Below are 19,486 nucleotides of genomic sequence, written 5' to 3'. Positions count from 1 at the left end.
AAGGAGCTGATCCGCGACATCCACGCCGGCATCTGCGGCCATCACGCTGCGCCGCGCACCCTCATGGGTAACGCATTTCGGCAAGGTTTCTATTGGCCCACCGCGGTCACCGACGCCACTGACGTCGTGCGGACCTGCGAGGGTTGCCAGTTCTATGCTCGAAAGATACACCTCCCGGCCCATGCTCTGCAGACCATCCCCATCACGTGGTCGTTTGCCGTGTGGGGACTGGACCTCGTCGGTCTGCTGCAGAAGGCGCCCGGGGGCTTCACCCACTTGCTGGTGGCGGTCGACAAATTCTCCAAGTGGATCGAGGCTCGACCCATCGGCAAGATCAAATCCGAGCAAGCAGTCCAATTCTTCACCGACATCATCTTCAGGTTCGGGGTCCCGAACTCGATCATCACCGACAACGGCACCCAGTTCATAGGGAAGAAGTTCTTGGCGTTCTGCGACAGTTTCCACATACGTGTGGACTGGTCGGCTGTGGCACACCCATAGACGAATGGGCAAGTGGAGCGTGCCAATGGCATGATTCTCCAAGGACTGAAGCCAAGGATCTTCAACAAGCTGAACAAGTTTGGCCGGAGATGGCTCACGGAGCTACCCTCGGTCATTTGGAGCCTGAGGACGACCCCAAGCAGAGCCACGGGCTTTTCCCCGTTCTTCCTTGTCTATGGCGCCGAGGCCATTCTCCCCACTGACTTGGAGTACGGGTCGCCAAGGCTCAAGGCATACAAAGAGTCACAAAACCAGCGAGCTCGCGAAGACTCGCTGGACCAAGTGGAAGAGGCTCGAGACGTGGCACTCCTACACTCTGCGCGCTACCAGCAATCCTTGCGAAGGTATCAAGCGCAAAGGGTCCGGCGCCGAGACCTCAACGAAGGAGACTTGGTGCTGAGGCTTCGACAGAACAACAGGGGCCGCCACAAGCTCCCACCACCATGGGAAGGACCGTACATAATCGCCGAGGTGCTCAAACCCGGCACGTATAAGCTGGCAAACGAAAAAGGCGAAGTCCTCACCAACGCTTGGAACATACAACAGCTACGTCGCTTCTATCCTTAAAATTTCAAGCTATTTGTACATCGCTTGTACTCACATTTTCAATTTCTCGAAATAGTAAAGTACGCTTTACTTGTTTATTTTTGGGAACCATCCGGGCCCTCGAAGGCTAGGATGCGCGCTAACACTGATGTACGCTCGGCTTTACCCTCGGCAAAGCCGAGCCTCCCTCGGGGGCTACTACGGGGGGAACCCCCGAACGTCCCCAAAAAGTCACCAATGTTTTTCGAAATATTTACGTCTCGACCCCAAGCTTCTCGTATCCTTGAAAAAAAATGGACGCGAGGCGTAAGCAACTACGGTACGGGGCCGGCCGAGTCGTGGGGCCGCCTACGCCTTCGGGATATGGCACCCCCTCACCACCCTACGCCTACGTTGCTTATGAATGCGAACTTCCTCGCAAATGTTTATCTAAGTCGCATACGAAGAACACGGAAATAAAGTAAAGAAATATATGCTCGAACGCACAAGGCCTCGACGGGCCACACATTTGAATTACGAAAATAAATCTCTTTTTCATAGGATGCGATTACAAAGCGCGACTATGATATATTCACTAATCTATTACATGGGCTTCGAGGCCCAGTTTTCCTACAGGCTACCATCCCCCCCTTGCGAGCCCTCAGGGGCATCGAATTCGGCGATGGGAGGGATGTCTGCTTCGAGTTTCTCGGCGAGAACGGTGGCAAACTCCTCCGCGGCTGCGTCGGCTTCGTCCATAATGGCCGACGCGGTGTCCGCATCAGCATCAACGGGAATGACGTACCCCGACGACACCCTCTGGAGATCTATGAGGTAATGCGTCGAGGCCACGCTGAGAGCCAGCAAGACACCGAGGCGGAAGGTGCTCTTGGCGTGTTCGGCAATCCGGCCGCCTAGCGCGCGCAGGCGGCTGATCACCGAACTGCCCGAGACGGCACCCTCCCCCTCGAGCTCTTGACACACGCTCACGGCGGTCTGCTCTAGCTCAGCAAACTCCATCTGTGCCGCCGTGAGCGTGGTGTGGACTGCTTCCTTCGCCGCGGACTCGTCCGCCACCTTCTGCTCCAGCTCTGAGCAAAGGAAATCAGCTTAAGCCACGAAAAGAAACCAACCAATGTAAACTCGAAGGTACTCACCTGTGATACTTTTCTGTGCCTCCTCCCTCTGGGCTCGGGCGGCCTCTTCGAGAGAGGACAGGGAGGCTTCCTTCTCCCTAAGGGTGCCCCCCACGTTCTGGAGGGCCACCTCCTTCCCCTCGAGGGCCTCGCCCATTTCCCGGAGGGTCCAGGTGAGCGCAGCTATGGCCACCTCCTTGTGGAGGAGCTCGGTCTTTTGCCACTCAAGCGATGTCCCGAGGCGCTGTAGCTCGGCGCTCTGCGCCTCGGCTTCCCGAGCCCTCTCTTCGAGCGCCGTCCGGAGGCGTTGCAGCTCGGCAGCTTGTGCCTCGGCTTCCCGGGCCTTCTGCTCCGCTATCGCCCTTTGGACGTCCCGCTCATCAGCAACCCGCGCCAGTTCCTCCACCAGCGCCTGCTGACGCGCCCCCAGATCCGCCATTTTGGTGTTGGCATCGATATTCTTGAGCACTAGCTCGGCATTGTGCTGCCCAAGCTGGCTCATCTGGGAGTACATCCGGGTCATCTCGGCGCTCTTTTCGCGCGAGATGTCCCTCAGCTGCTGCAAAAGGAAGGACGTGGGTAAAGACACGTTAAAGTTAAACCGAATCCGAGCAATTTTCGGGGGGAAATATTTACCTGGCTGACCTGGTAATCCGCATTCTGGTGGAGCTGGAAGGCGCGGTCGAGGGCTTGCAAGATCTCGCGACCGACGCGCATCTGCGTGTTCTAGGCTTCCTCCTCCTCTTGCTCCTTGCGGAGGAACTCCGAGGGGACCCCGGACGGGACGATCGCCCCGAGATGGCCCACCTCAGAAGTCCCCGCCTCGAGTGTGCCCGCGCTGGCAGGACGCGAACTCGGCGATGTGCGCGGCGGCGCTTGCCGCAGCAGCGGGGTCGATGTCCATCGAGCCCCCGTACTCCTCGCTGCTGTCCGGCAGCTCCACCACCGCCGCCACGCTCCCTTGCGCTGTTGGCACGGGCACTACCGCGACAATACCTTCGTCCCGGGCCTCGTTGGGCTCCGAGACGGGGGCTCCCTCCACCACTGGCGCCCCTTGCACCGTCTCTTCCTCTGCGACGCGCCCGCCCTCGGCCCTCGGGGGCTCGGGGACGAGGGTGTCCTCCTCTGCTTGGCCGGCAGGGCGCTCCTGCGCGCCCCCGCCAGATTCTCCTTCCGTATCCGGTCGGGCGGCGCTGTCCGCGTCGCCCCGACCAGCCTCAACTTCAGTGACTGCCAGGGTGGCACCGTCCACGCCGCCATGGCCGGTCTCCTCGGCATCGGCAGCCTGAACGGCTGCTTCGGCACCACTCTGGCCGGCGTCGCCCTCCTCCTCCTGTGCCCGAGCTTGCTGCGCCGCCTGGGCCCCTCGAGCCTTGGCTTCCCGTAGCTTCACGGCCGCCGCCTCGAGGTCCACAGTAGGCAGGGGCTGCGGCGCCGTGTGCGGCGTGCTGCGTACCCCGGTCTTGAGGGCTTTAGCCGGGGCAAGCCGCACCGCATCCTTGGCGACGGCCCCGGGGCTAGAAATCAAAGAACACGGGTTGAGGACAACAGGATCGAGAAATAAACCAAACACGCAACAAAAACGAAACCGAGGTTTGCTTACCCGGATCGAGCACTCATGCTCCGCTTCCTCGTGGCGCTTCTTCGGGCCCGAGTCACCGTGCCACCCCTCAAAGACTGCCCCGAGGGCGCCCCCCTCGTGTCGGCTTGGTGACTCGAGGCTGCCAGCACGGACGACTCCTCGCCCGCCGCAGCCTCGTTGCCACGGACCAGCACCTGGGGCGCGGGCGTCTCCTCACCGGCTGCCAGAGGCGATGACCCCCGCTCAGCCCCCTCGAGGGATGGTGCGCCGAGGACTCTGCCACGGCCCTCGTCTCTTCTGGCACCACGGGTGCCCCCTCGTCATCGTCCCACAGGTAGAACGGTGGGGGGCTCGCGCCCGCAGCTTCCCCGTCGCCGCTCAAGGCGTGATCCTCGGCATCCGAGGCCTCCTCCTCCTCGTCCTCTTCCGAGGACACGGGCGTGGCGGGCCGTGGCTTCCCCTCCGTGCGAGCAAGCTTGCACGCCTTGTCGTGCTTTGCCTTCCTCTTCCTCTTCCTCTCGACCTTTGCCTTCGCCGCGTCCTTCCGCCTTTTCATCTTCTCCGCGTGGAGACGGTTGATCAGGCGTTGTTCCGGGACCGGGGGCTTCGAGGTGCCGCACCTCAACCCCTGCAAAGCATGTCCGAGATGGAGTCAGGAAAAGGGGGCTACACAACACACAACGGGCTCGAAATTAAAACTTACCAGAGAAATGTACCCCGTCTCGGGGCGCATCTTGATCCTCCAGAGATCCTCGGGGTCCCGGGGGAAATCCGCCACCGCGTACTTTGCCCTCCGGGCGGCGGCGGTGCGGGAGAGCAGCTTGAACGACGTCCTCGAGCCCTCCACCTGGCTCCCGGGGGTGAGCTGGAAAATCGGTAGGGCCCTCTTCACGAGAGGGATCACCCTCTGCCGGTGGAAGTTCATGATGATGGCCGCCGCCATCAACCCCTTCCTCGCCAGATGCGCCAGCGTGTCGGTGAGGACTTCGAGCTTGTCTTGTTGTGTTGGGGGCGACACCCCCCAATCCCACTTCGGTGGCCGCTCCCGGAGCACCCTGTTGGCGAAGGCCGGGAGCGCGCCACTGTAGTTTCGAAGGTAGAACCACCCTCGGCTCCACCCGGCATTGTTCGTCGTCATCTTGCTGTGGATGTAGAGGTTCCTCTGGGAGTGACGCACATGGAACGTCAGGCCGCCGGCGCGCGCGAACTGCCTCGGTTGGCCCCGCCCGCTCTCGACGAAGAGTTCGCCGCGGAATAGGTGGATCCAGAGATCCCAGTGCACCTCTATCCCAAGGTACCCCTCACAGATGGCAACGAAGACCGCCGCCTGCGAGACGGCGTTGGGGCTGAAGTTGTGCAGCTCCGCTCCGTAATAGTCACACAACGCCCTCCTAAATCTGCTGACGGGGACGCCGAAGCCTCGCTCGTGAAGGCGCACGAAGCTCACGACGTAGCCTTGCGGGGGCTTCGGCTCGGTCTCATCCAGATGCGGGGAAATCCACGCCGGCGCCCCCGAGTCAGTGATCCGCGGCAGCAGCCGATCGGCGACCAACTGCTCCAGGACCGCCACGGTGGTGGAGGACTTCCCCCACGGCAAAGGCTCCTGGATGTCCGACATTTTCTTCGATTCGAGGGGGAATGCGGGAGTGAAGGCTCTGGGATGGCTAAGGTGCGCTCTCTCTCCCTCTCCTTCCTCTTCCTCCTTTCGCTCTTGGCTACGGGCTCAGGATGCAGGGGAGGCGGAGAAGGCAAAGTGAGGCGGAAGCAAACAGCCAGGTGAGCCCAAACATCCCCCTTCTCTTCGTTTTTATTCACCACGATGGGCGGACTTTCCGCCACGACCAAAATCTACCGCATTGAATGCGGTAGAGTTTGCTATCGCTGACGGCTGGGCCCCACGACCGCGGGGTCTCCCACGTGCGCACGCAGCAATAACTGCGGCACGGTAACCGGCGGGCGCGGCGCGACTGTTGCGCTATCGCATCCATCAGCCGCCGCCCACGCCGCTTCGTCTGCCCGAGGCTGTCGCCTGAAAAGGCGCGCCCACACCTCACCACACGAATCGGGCCACATCGCCCACCACCAGCGGGAGACCCGCGCGCGTGACTCGCAACTCCGTGTCGTTTTCGAATCAAGATGGAATATTCCTTCAGGGGCCCCTTTACCCTCGAAGGAATCGCATTTTGAGGCCTTACTGATCAGGGGTTCGAAGCCTGGCCTTTCAGAGGTTCGACAGGCGCCCCAGATCACCAGAGTCTGGGACTGCAGGGATGTGCCGTACAAGCTACCCTCGAACACGGAGTTCGAGACATCCTGCGCAGTGTTCAAGGCCAGTCGAGGGTGCCTAGAAGGGGGATCCCATCGTGGGAGAGCATCGAGCCCTTGGACCCTATCGAATGGGCCCAAGCCCCGCCTAGCGAACCCTCGCAAGCGCTCTATGAGATGTGTCCATGGACCACGAGCCGACCCCTATCGAACGGGGCACGGACGTCCGCTTGAACTACCCGCTAATAGCTCACCGAAGTAGCCATTGCTCGCGGCCCGGGCATGGGTAGCATGGTGCGCTTCACCCCTCCTCCCTGAGGAAGGGCGACGAGGGTCGTAATCAAAGTCGAGGATTCCCCTGAACGCCTTCATACGGGCCTAGGCTCGGGGGCTCCTCGCACACCGCGGTTCAAACCGCACCCTCGAATGAAGTCGACGACCGTCAAATTGTGAAACTCCACGTGTCTAACCAAACCCTCCGCTGTTGACGTACGCTCTCCTGATGATTAAGCAGAATGCCGGGCCGCTGTACCAGCACTGAGAACGCCGAGGCCGGCTGAAAGAGTGCTGATGCCGGCTGAAAAAGACGCTGGACGGCCACCCCAGTAAAGCTACCCAGTGGGACAACGTTTATAGCCCTTGGACGAGCACAAACTCTCCTCAAAGGCCTCGGGGGCTACACCTGCGGGTGTGCTGACGCGCCCCCGCGGAGGAGACTTCACACATATTCGAGGGTCGTAACTCTCTGTACACCCCTATACCCTCGGTAATCCTCCCCGTCGAGGAGAAAGGGGACTTTATTGCTCAAACACAAATAAAGATTAGAAAGAGTTACCGGCGCGAAGCCATCGTAAGATACAAACACATTGCCACCTATATGGCAATTTTCCCTGTCTTGGGGAGGAACGAGTGACAAAGAAAGGCACCGAGCCCCTGGCTGATGCAACGGCCAGGCTGCTAGGGATGCGAGGAATAGCCCCCCAGACCGTACGGGTCCAGCAGGATGCTTTCCTCGCAAGTCTTCTTCTAGCATCTCCTCCACCGAAGACCACGCGGGGGGTCAAGCTGGTGGACAGCGCCCTCCGCACGTCTCCCCGAGAGCAACCTTGTCGCCTGGGGGGACGATGCAAAGAACAGCCACCCAACCTGGCACTAACGCCATGGTTAGGCATCTCCATCCCCCTTCAGGCTAGGGGACATCGCAGGAGCATGGGCCCAATGCTCTCCTGCTGATCCCACTTAAGCTGAGGGATGGAGCGCACGCCCACTCCGGTCTTCCCACACCGCTCGCAAGCATTCTTCTAGCGCCAAAAGCCTAAAAAAGCTAGGCCGCCCCATCCGGGGGCCGGTCACAAAAAGGCAAAGTAAACATTACGAGATTTAGGCGATGCTGGAAGAAAGAGCTGGGAGGTTGGAGAAGAAGGAGAATCCCACGACCCCTATTTATAGCTGCGCCGGGCACAAAGCTTCAAAGCTTGTCGAAGAGCGGAGGCTTGTATCGCCCGTGACGATGTGGCACCCCACGAGCAAAGGATGTCCTCGGTCACCGCGCCGAGACACGACCGAACGAAATAAAGCGGAGCTGAGCCCCTGGACGCTAAGCGGTGCAGCATCGGCTCTGGCCGGCTGCCCTCGAACGGCGCGCCGCAAAGCAACCAGGAATGTCGGGGCCAAGGCCCTACATGTGGGACAGCACGATGAAAGCACCAGCTGCCAGGCAGCGGGCTCCATAGTCGCCCTGGCCCCCCTCAGCGCGCGGACACATCTTGTCCTTCAAACAAACAAACAAAGAGGCGCGCGCCTCGAAGTACTCCTCCCGCGGGCGTACTACCCCGACCGGTGAGTTGTCACATCCGCCGGGCTGGCGCTCAGGCGCGTCTGGCAGGTGCGCGGCATTGACCGATCACGTCAAAGGGGAAATCGCCGAATTACCCTTTGGCCGAATCCATTGACTCGACCAAAGCCTCGGGGGCTACTGTCGGGTACCACGATTAGGGACACCCTAATCGGGGTGCTGAGATCGCTTTAAAAACACAAGCACCTGTTAAAGCAACTGGGCCCACAAAGGCCCACGGCCCGCTTCCCATTCGGAAGAAAGGAAAGGACTCAAAGAAGCCCAGTGTGCGGCCCATTCACATCCCCCTCGAACCCACGGAACGATCTCCGCCTCGCTCGAGGGTCCCTCTCGGGCCCGCTGGACAATCTCCGCCTTGCTCGAGGGTAGCGGATCTACCCTCGAGCGGGCAAGCCATCTCCGCCTCGCTCGAGGCCACCCCTCGGCACAAGGGGCAAATAGCCCCGCCGCCCAACCACTCGTCGTGCAAAGGCATTAAAAGCCAGCCACTCCGCCACGGCGCCCAGGACAGGCGGCGTCAGGCCGCCACTCCCACAGTGGATGTGACCGGGGTCCCATCCGCTGACTCCGGTCACCGCTCCGCCATCCCAGAGGCTGTAGCAGCACTGTGGGACCTGCGACGCAGGACAAGACAGGCTCGGCACTGCTCTCATTACTGTTCTGCTGACACCGACCATCCGGACTCGCCTCCCACTGGGGAAGGGGTCCGGCGACGTCACGTGTCCTTCCGAGAGGGGCGCTCAGCACGCACGGACGGAGCCCCGGACCTCCCCCTTGAGTAGTCCGGGACCTCCACGCATCCCCCGGACCTCCTAGTGTGCACGCCCGCACTCCGACCAGGGGGTCCGGGGCCGCCGCGCGCCCCACTGCCACTGGTGCGTGCAGAACCCTAGTCCGCAGGGCCCACCGAACGCCACCGCGCCGTATATAGAAGACCATACATCAGCGACAACCACGCCGCCTGCAGGGGCTGGCAGGACGACCGGCGTGATCTTTGTGGGACCAGGACGATATTCAGGACGACTGCGACGCATGCCGCCTTCCCACAGTGTACTTTCTACAGTGTCCGACCACTATACCCCCCGCGATTTAGGGGAAAACGACGACTTCTACGCCCCCACTCATGTGCACCGCCCCTCCTTGTAACTATAAAAGGAGGAGGCGGGCTTCCTTTGGCGGGGGCTGGCCTCTCTCTCTCTGAGGCTCTCAGGACGCTCAGACGCTTCCGAACGTAATCCATCATCCCTTATGCTCCGGCATCCCTATTCGTCACCTTCAACCCCTCTTCTAGCAGAGACTTGGGAGCCTTCCTCCCTCTCTCCCCTTGCTTTTATCCTCTACTACGAGCACTTCGGGTGCAAGATAATACAGTGCCCTCGCACACCCCCTTTGCTGGACGTACGGCCCCGCGGCCGGAACCAGGATAAATCGTGCGTTACTGTGATTGCCTCTTGCATCATCATCTGGGACGAGGAAACATGCAGCATTTACTAGTTGGGATCCGGCCCCCCGGGTCGGGACACCGACATTAAGCCTTAACTTGTTTGCTTCCTAATGCAATATATCACTCTCCCCAGTCTGTTCACTAATCAATGATTACATTGTACTAGGGAACTAAGGAGAAGGCTCGCAAGCAAACTACCAAAGAAAGATCAAATGTATTTCCTGGAGTGAGGTTTCGGTCTCGTAAGAGGGTTTTTGCAGATCAAGCACCTACTAGAGTTACAAGGTCAAAGTCAAGTATCACCCACCCTGATACAAATCTGACACCAAGTAATATCCATGTGCCACCTCCATCCGATCCTAATGATGGCACCCAAGCTGCTTTGGAAGGCAAGTTCTGTTACCATGTTTCTTATTACTGTTCTTGCTTTAATTACATGAATGCAGTCTGACTTGTCAATATTTTTAAGATGACGGGCCTGGTCAGCAAGCTGACAGTACCAACATCACCGATGGAGGCGATGCGATTCCACGCCATGATGGAGGCCCCAACCGGGCCAATGAAGGTGATGTTTTTTTACTATCATTCTGTTAAATTTGATCCACAAATTGAATGCATTCTTACTGCCTGCAATTTTTAGATGGATCTACCCAGCATGATGACAACACCATTGTTGGTGATGGAGTTGATTGCATTACCCACCTAGATGGACACGACCAGATGACCACCGAAGGTGAGCGTTTGTTCATTTATTTGCCGTATAGCATATTTTCTTGTTACTTTGGTTGCTGATTGCAACTGGTTTGTTTGATTGAATGACCATCTCACTAATTGCAACTTCTATGTGCATTTACATCACGGAGAAGAGCCATGGGACCGAGGAGTTAATATGGGACAAGGTCTCCAGAGGTTGACCCGAGCTCATGGTGCCAAACTGCCAGTTGTCATAACTGAAGGGAATATAAGTCCCGTGGAACCTAAGATTGCTGCAATGTAAGACACTGAATACAACATTGCAGTCAGAAATCATATTCCTGTGTTCAAGCACTGCAAGGAATACAAGAAGCACCCAGCGCTGTTTGAGCTGTTTTTGGGAAGACTACGTGTAAGTACCTTGCCCTAATTTAATTGCAATTGCCTTTCTGTACTACAATTATATTGGCATTATACTCCTAGATATGGGCAAATGGTACTTGCACCTTATACAATTATTTTTCACTAGAATCTGGGCAAATGTAAATGTGACTGTACATTTTTAGCTGTTGGATTTTAGATAAATTTTTAGTTACTGTAATTTCTTATTGCAAGTTGTTCTTTCCTTGTGTTAGTTGCAAAATTTCTTATACATGTTTCAATATATGGATAGGCAAAGTTTGACATCGACACAAGTAATGAAGTAGTCAGAAAGGGTTGCTTGGAGATGATGCAATCTGCAGTTCGCCAATAGCGATACAAGCTGAAAAAAGATTTCTTTGATTCTGTTCCTCTACATCTGGTTAGGAAAACTTCTCATGTAAAAGTGATGAGTAATGAACAATGGATTGACCTTGTGGACTCATGGATGACCCCCCAAAAAATGGTATTTTCTAGAAAACAGGACTCTGCTTGTACATGCTAATTTTTCATGTTTCTTACATGTATTGTCTTTTGATGTAGGAGGCAAGTCGAAAGAACAGAGAGAATCGAGGTGATGTAAAGTTCCACCAAACAACTGGCTCCTGTAGCTACCCAGTTTATGTAGAAAAAAATTGGTAAGTTAGATATGTTAATATGCACTTTATTTATTATGCTGTTGTCTCATATATAGCTGCTGTACTGGAAAGCTAGTACTGTCTAAGCTTAAAGATTTCTAGTTCCATAAGATGCTAAGACCATTAGTTCTTGCTGCACCAATATAAATGTCTACTTGTTGTTCTTCAATTTGTTGCTATATTGCTCCAAAATAATGTTCTAGGTGTGACCAAGTGAACCACCATGTAAATGTTGTTTCCAGAGAGAAGATGAGACAAGAATAAAGAACCTGATGCCGTTGATTTATTTAAGATGTGCCACTACAGCAACAAAAAGAAAGGATACACGCTGTAACAGAACCGCCCAAATTAAACCTGTTTAAGTTCGCTAACTATCATCTTAATGGTTAATCAAGTTACTGTGCACTTAAAACGGTGTAATCCGGACGTCTGTCGGTTTAAGGATCGAAAAACACTGGAAGTCTCGCACGAGGACGAGCACAGATGATTACAAGCAGACAAAAGTTCTCAAGTTAATTTACAAGCAGAACTTACAATAAGTTTACGTAAAATATTAGAGTTCAAAATGCAGCAAAAATTAAAGAGAAGTTTAGTTTAGAAGAACAACGATAACTACGTTGACGTGAGGACGTCACATCAAGCCCACCGATGTGAACCCTGGTTAGCTCCAACCAGCAGCAGCTACCTGAAAATAGGGTAACAACAAACCATGAGTATACTAATACTCAGCAAGGCTTACCCGACTATGGTATATACTTACCCGACTCCTAAATATGCAAGGCTTTTGGCTCTGGAGTTCTTTTGCTGAAAAGCCACTAGTACTGGAGCCTTACTTTCAATATTTTAGCTCCAATTAGTTTGATAAATAACACTAGATTTGCCTGAACAGCTAATACACACATGGATGATCATATTATCTTTTTAAGAACATAACCAAACATCCACCTTTCATTTTTCTGTCCTTTCAATCCTTACTACGATGTGACGCATTGACCAAGGCTCTCATATCCGCGAGTCACGGCGAATCGATCCGATTTAACCTTGCAAGGTGGATCTAACTCACACGCCCAGTGCGACCCCGTCGAGTCACACCACGCAACTGTTCCCATGATTACCCCGAAGTCTGAATCAAGCCCGCAAACACCCGGATGATGAGCCCCGCACGTGCGAACACCCGGTGAACCCGTGGACAACTTCACCATCCGTCATCCCTACCCAGCACCGCAGGTCTAGACTTAGATTCCGACGCAATTTAGGTAATTAGCTTACCGGTTTCGACTACCTCCTCCTTCCGGCATGTGGTTAGTACTATTCAATCCTCAGTCAAAGGGCCAACAACGGAATGGTCCTCAATCGACACAGGCGGAGACTCAACTTTCCTTTAACCCATAATCATGTCCAACTTTCCTCCGCCCGGTCTCCATTTTCTTTCCTCATTAATTCATTCTCTAGTAACATTTCCATAAGTAACAAGACCTATATCTCGCGAGTGACAGAAAATCACTCGACTTTTACCGAGTTCCTACTTAGCAAAGCATTTCTAACGACACCTGCATACTAGTCAAAACTCATAGGTACCTAGGGAGAAACATGCATACTAGGATTCCATACAACTCCTAACAACGTAAATGCACAATACTTAAATAATAATATTGAATACTGAAATTAAGGGTTATGCTCCGAGGCTTGCCTTGCAAGTCAGCAGGGTTAGTGGCTTCTTCGGGAACTTGATCAACGACTTCTCCTGGCTGCGGTTCTCCTGCGGAAGTCTCCTGGACCGGCCCGGCAATCAGCTCGTAGGCGACTTCGATTTCAGCATCTATACGAATAAAATATGCCATGCATGAGACTCATTAAATGATGCAATGCACTACACACAATGAAGGGTATGGACCAAACTCCAAAAGCGTCTACGGAGCAACTTCACCACTAGGGTTACGACAGAAATGGTTTAGAACTGACGTACAGGCTTTGATTCTGATGCCTTTTAGCCTGAAGTGTTTCCCATCAAGCAAAAGTTACTAAACTCGCTTTGAAAGATTAAATACAACCCTAGAACAACAAGGATCAAATTAACCAGGGCTTGTTTTGTTGCAAAAACACATGCATGAAAGAATTAATTACAACAATTATGAAAGAAAAGAGCCTAGCTAGGAACAAATTAAAAGCAAGTACCTAACTTGCAAATATGATCTAGCAACAAGAATTTATGAGAACAACATGATTTTGATAAAGCATGCCACATAAATTTTCCAACATTTATTGACGATCGAAAGTATTTATTTTAACCCTAGAAAAGAAATCAAACAATACTAGATCCACAAACATACACATAGGCTATGCACCTAAAAATTTTTCAGTGAACTACACATGCAAAGAGTAGGTTACCATAAAATTTTCAGGATTTTTAGACAAACAGAACAACCGATACAAAATAAACTAGCTTAAACACAAACCATAATTTTAGCAGGGGCAAAAGTGATATTTCACAAGCATAAGTATTTTTCCTCTGAAGATCTCGATCTAAGCAACTCAACAAAATTTCGTTTGCATTTTTCGCATTTTTATAAATTTTTCTACAAATTTTCATAGCTTTCAGCCGAAATAATAATTTCTGGAAACAAAAATAAAAGAAAAAGGGGGGCTGACAGCCGGGCTCTACCCTGCTTCAGCCCGCGCACGCGCGCGCGGCGGCCATGGCTGGCGCGGCGGCGGCGCGGGTGTTCCCCGCCGGCGGGGCCGGCCCGGCGGCGCTGGCCCACGGCCAGGACGGCAGGCGGGCCCGGGGCGCGCGGCGGGGGCATGGGGCCCCGTGTAGGGCGGCCCCGGGCGTGCGCGCACGGCGCGCAGAGCGCCCGCGTTGGCGCGGCGGCGAACCGGCGGCGGCAAGGCCGGAATCGGAGGGGAAAAGGCTCGGGGAGCAGGAGTGGGTCGCAAGGAAGCTCACCGGGGGCCCGGTTTGAGCGGACGGAGGCTGGAAGGTGGAGCTCGACAGGAGGGGGCGGAGCTCGGGCGGCAACAATGGCGGACGCGGCGGTCGGGAGGCCGAATCGGCCGGGAAGAGGGTCGGTCGGGCTCAGGGAAGGGACGGAGGAGACGCGGGGTGATGTGGGGCGGCTTGGGCCGTGGGGAAGCAAGGCACGGCGGCGAGGGATGGCCGGAATCGACCGGCGCGGCGAACGACGGCGCGCGGTTGCTCTGCTCCGCTCGCGTGCTGCGCGAGGGAGGGGGCGACGAAGGGAAAATGGCTTTGGCCATCGCAAACGCAGCTGGAGGCTTAAGCGGCGGGGTGGTCGCGGGTGCAGCGACGCGTGGCGGCGCCGGCACAGTCGCCGCCGCTCAAGCGACAGTGAGACACAGCGACCATTTCAAATATATTTGAGCTGCTTTTGACCGTCCAAAACATGAAATTTCATATGGGCACTTGAAATTTTACCAAAATAAAAGTTGTAGAGGAAGAGAAAATCTACATTTTTTGTTGATTTGGAGCTCGGATTAGGGAGAAAAACAAGATCGAACATAGCTAAGTTGATTAACACTATGCATGCTTAATTAACTCTAATGACCAAATTAGGATCATGATTAGCAAATTAAGCACTAAATTAACACTAGGGTGTTACACACGCCCACTGTACAGTCTGCTATTGTAAGACAACATCTAATTGTGCTTTTCAGAGATGCTTATTTTCTAATATCTTGTTATCATAAACCAATCACTTCCTTCAGAATGTGGGCATCCAGGTTGCAAAGCGGAGGACTACACTACAAAATGTTCGTGCAGAATTGGAGGTGGAGAAAAGAACCAATTCTGAGCTTCAATCTATCGTCAACAACTAGCGTGAAGAAATGGATGGTTTGAAAAATCAAGTCCAGGGAATAGAACAAGCAAGGATCAAAGACCAAGAGGAGAATCGTAAGAAGCAAGCTGAGTTGCAGAAGAAAATTGAGTTGCTGCTAAGCTAAAATGGACAAAGCTGAGCATATGGTGGTCTGGTCTGGTAGCTTTTGGGTGGCCTTCATCTTTTGCTGAGTTATCTTGATGAAAACTATATTTTGTTGTTTCTGGTTAATTTTGTTGCCTTGGAAAACTGTATGGCTTGAATTCTAGATTCTGGACAAATGGAAACTATCTTTTGCTGAGCATGTGGATTCTAGAATGTTACTGTTTTGCTGACATGTGAATTCTGGATAAATCTTGTTATTATGGCTGTGATGTGAATTCTGGATTAATCTTGTTTTGATTAATAATTTTGGGTTGAAATCCTGTTAGTTGATTATTAATATTGGGCTGAAATTTTGTGAGATGATAATTAATCTAGGTCTGAAATCAGCCCAACTTGGTGGCCCACTTTGAATTTGGCCCATCAACTCATGGGCTGTGTTGCTGATGTCAGCAGCCACGTCACCTGCCACGTCGATTGCCACGTCACCTGCCATGTCAGCTTCACTTTCCATGCCAGCAGTCATGTCGTCGTCCACGTCAATTTACAAGTCATCATTGCCATCCATGTCATCACCATATCAGCACCCACATCATCCTCCATGTCATCAATGTGTAACATGACAATTGAATCTGTGACGAAAATTATATTGTTTGTGACGTTAATTTTCGTCATAAAAAACGGGCTTGTGTTGGGCTTCAAGGGACCCGGAGATATTCTATGACCGTTTTAAAACGTCATGGATCAAGTAATTTATGACGAAAATTTAAAAAACGTCACGAGATGTGATCTGTGACGTTCAATACATAACGTTATTTGAGATCGTCATAGATACTATTTTATAATAATTTTTTAGTGATTTGTGACGAAATTTAATCATCATGGATCAATTGATTTTTTTTTTAACGAGAGCGCGCAGTTGGAGGCCGGGATGTCGCATGGCACTGCGCGATGCCCGTGATAGCGGAGGTGTCGTTGCCGCTGCCGGCGGCAGCCGTGGCGTAGTAGGCAGCCGAGGCACGCGGGATGAGCTTGCCGAGCACCTGGCTGAGACTGTTGCGTCGGCGGAGACTGTGGGGCACGGCGGTGGCCATGGCTGGGATGGGCTGTAGGATCGAGCAGCAGCGCAGCATGGAGGGGATGGGGCGGCGGGAGCTGGCATGGAGAGTGTGGCTAGCGTCGGATCGAAGGAGAAGGGTCAATCCACATGATTCTTCGGGTTGGGTGATTCTGATCCGCTGTCCCTCCATCGTGTTGTGAATTGGATTAGGAGCCCATTAGGGTCGCTTGTGTGGATCGGTTCGATGAACCGACGGGTCAACCCGAACCACCCCCATCTATATGCTAGATTCTCTGTGGAAAGATAATCCAGAAAGCATATCCAAAAGTTTTGAATAATCAGGCATAAAATGTCACATTCTTAACAATTTATTATTTTTCTCAAAGCATCATTAACAAAGTATCATAAATTTAATACTAGTATAGTACATTATAGAGTTGAAGCCATAGCAACATGCTGCAAGCGTGCAACATCTATCTACAGAGATGCGACGAAAAGGCCAGGGGTCTCGCCTGCCGAGTCGGTTAGCCTAAAGGCGGCGTTTGGTTGATTGGAAATGGAGGTTGGCATATGGAAATGAGGGGGTGGGACAAATTGTATCAAATATTAGGTGATTCCTCGTGTATTGCTGCGGGACTTGAAACATAGAAAGAAGATTATTTTAGGTAAATAAAAAATTAACGACAAAATAGCACTCGTAAAGTATGAGACAATTTTTTCTTTTTATTTCTTTATATTTTTTCTTTCTCTCTCATTTTATTTTTTCCTATTTATTTTCTCTACCTTTTTCTTTTCTCCTTTCTTTTCTTCTTCTTTTTCTTTTTCTCCTTTTAATCCTTATCCTTGTATTCTTATTATTATATTATTATTTGACCACCTCTTTTCCTCCCATCAGAAAACAAAAAAAGGAGATTGAAAACCAAACACCTTGAAGATGAGCGTAAACACCACCAAAGATCTTTCATCTCCTTTTTCTTAGATGTTGCTCTAGTTGGGGAGCGGACGGCGGGCATGGAGTTTGCAGCCCTATAGCACGGCGGAGGCATTATGGAAGATGAAGTCGACGGTGCCCTTAGCTACAGCCGTGCCGAGTAGGGCAGGGCATGCTGGAGGTGGAGTGGAGTTTGCAGGGACGATCTTTGGGTTTGTTTGGTTTTCTTCAGCTCCTTTCAGATGTGTTTGTTGTGGTGGAGGAATTATTTGCGCTAGAATTGATGTCTTATAATAGTGACTTGTGGTTGTGTACAGAAAATCGGTAGAAGGCATAAATAGAAGGTCCTAGTGGATGATGATGTGGATAGCTTGCATGTTGAGAAAAATAGAATTAATGACTCTTGGTTTTAGTGGATGATGACGTAGATAGCTTGCATGTTGAGAGAAATAGAGTTAATGACTTTTAGTGGGAACTAACTTTATAGGTATTATATTATAGATTTGGATAGTGGAACAGGAAAATAAATTTGGATTGAAATTGGAAAATAAGCTTGCCTTTTCCCAGCGATCTTCCCAACGGGAGGTTGCGATGAGAGTGGGTTAGGAACTTAGGCCCTGTTTAGTTCCCACCTCGTAAACGCAAAAAAGCTGTAAACGTATTAAAGTGAAAAGGAATCTTACTAATTCGAAGTACTAAATGAAGTCTATTTACAAAAATTTTTACATGGTTGGGTTGTAAATCGCGAAACGAATCTAATGAGTCTACTTAATCTATGATTTGCAACAGTGATGCTACAATAACCATCCGCTAATTATTGATTAATCATGGATTAATTAGCATCATTAGATTCGTCTCGCGATTTACAACCCATCTGTGCAAAAAGTTTTGTAAATAGACTTTATTTAGTACTTCAAATTGGCAAAATTCTCTCGAAAAAAAATTTTGTGTTTATAGGGGCGCCAACTAAACACGGTCTTAGGATGGGAAAAACGAGAGTTGGGCATCGAATGATGCGCGACGATGTGGCCGTACCGCAGAAGTGCTGCTTGTCTCCCTATGCGGATCGCCGGAGCTGCTGTTCGCCTTGTGCCGTTGTGCGGAGGCTGCCGCTCGACTCGTGGCCGCCGGAGCAGCTGTTTGCCTCGTCGCACGGACTGTCGGGGTGACGCAGCTGTCCACATCACGCAGTTAGAGCATGTTATAGTTTCTACCATTTTAAGTTATGATTTTTACTTTCTCAAGCCCTGTTTAGTTTCCAATATTTTTACGCGCTACAGTAATTTCGAACGTTTGACTACTAACTAGAAGTATTAAATATAGATAACTGACAAAATCCACTCCATAACCCCCGGGCAAAATTGTGAGACAAATCTAATGAACCTAATTATGCAATGATTAGACAATGTCGTTCTATAGTAAATAATATCTAATGATGAATTAATTAGGTTTAATAGATTTGTCTCGTGATTTTCTGTCCATCTATGTAATTAATTATATAATTAGTCTATGTTTAATACTCCTAATTAGAGTTGTAAATGTCCCCAAAAGATTTTGCCCAAAATTTTTTGGGAACTAAATGGGCGCCAGGATGGACACCAGGTCCATCCCAGAGAAGGTGCGCCCTGATGCCTGATGCAATCCACGGAATCTGCTAATTGTATTCTGTAGGTCCTTATCCAACCTATTCCCTTCGTTCCAAATTATAGTTCCTTTGATTTTTTTTACTCAAAATTTGACCACTCATCTTATTTAAAAAATTTGTTCAAACATTGTCAAAATTAAGACATTCTTGAAGATCTTTTATTGATAAAGCAAGCCACAAGTGAAGGGGCTCACAGTGCTGTAGAAAAGACCACTAGTCAGGATGCCGCACCTAATTAATCTGTAGGAATTTTTCTTAAAGTATTTTTATTAAAAAAATAAAGCAAGCCACAACAAAAGAACTGGTAGTTTGTACAAATTTTTGAATAAGACAAGTGGTCAAACTTGAGGTCAGAAAAATCAAACGAGAACGGAGGAAGTATACATTTGTTTGCGAGTCTGTTAGTTTTCTTCTACGCGCACCTAGAAGGCCAGAACCGAGGTTGAATATGCTAATTGCCGTTCCTACCCTATCATAAAAAAAAACTATGTGCTTTTCCGTAGAAAACAAAAAAAAATGTGCCCACTGTGTGAGCGCAATTTCACTAGAAGATTATACAAAAAATAAAAATATTCCAAAATAAATCATCTTGGTCAATAAAAACTCAAGAAATATTTGATTCATAATATATATAGGGTCATGAGCGGCCGCGCCATCCCGTTGGCCATCGCCACGACCGCGCGCCACGGCCATGAGCGCGGCGTCCGTCCTGTCCGCGAACACGAACAGCCGGTGCACCGGCACGGTCCCGACGGCGGCCGCCTTGCCCGCCGGCGGCGGCCTCTCACGGCCGCCAGCCGCTGTCTCGCCGCTCCCTCTCATGGGCGTGGCCGAGAGCTGTAAGCCTCGG

The 19,486-nt window shown here is 51.7% G+C and overlaps 1 pseudogene; it reads right to left on the bottom strand.

Moving 5' to 3' along the window:
* LOC120674769 overlaps nucleotides 1–16,094 on the bottom strand; it is a 39,248-nt pseudogene extending 23,154 nt beyond the window's left edge.
* Nucleotides 16,095–19,486: the final 3,392 nt, after the last annotated feature.

This window comes from Panicum virgatum, chromosome 5N, assembly GCF_016808335.1.
Source record: "Panicum virgatum strain AP13 chromosome 5N, P.virgatum_v5, whole genome shotgun sequence".
NCBI lineage: Eukaryota > Viridiplantae > Streptophyta > Magnoliopsida > Poales > Poaceae > Panicum > Panicum virgatum.
The sequence above is the reverse complement of the archived record's forward strand: the minus strand, read 5'-3'. Positions and strand labels throughout refer to the sequence as shown.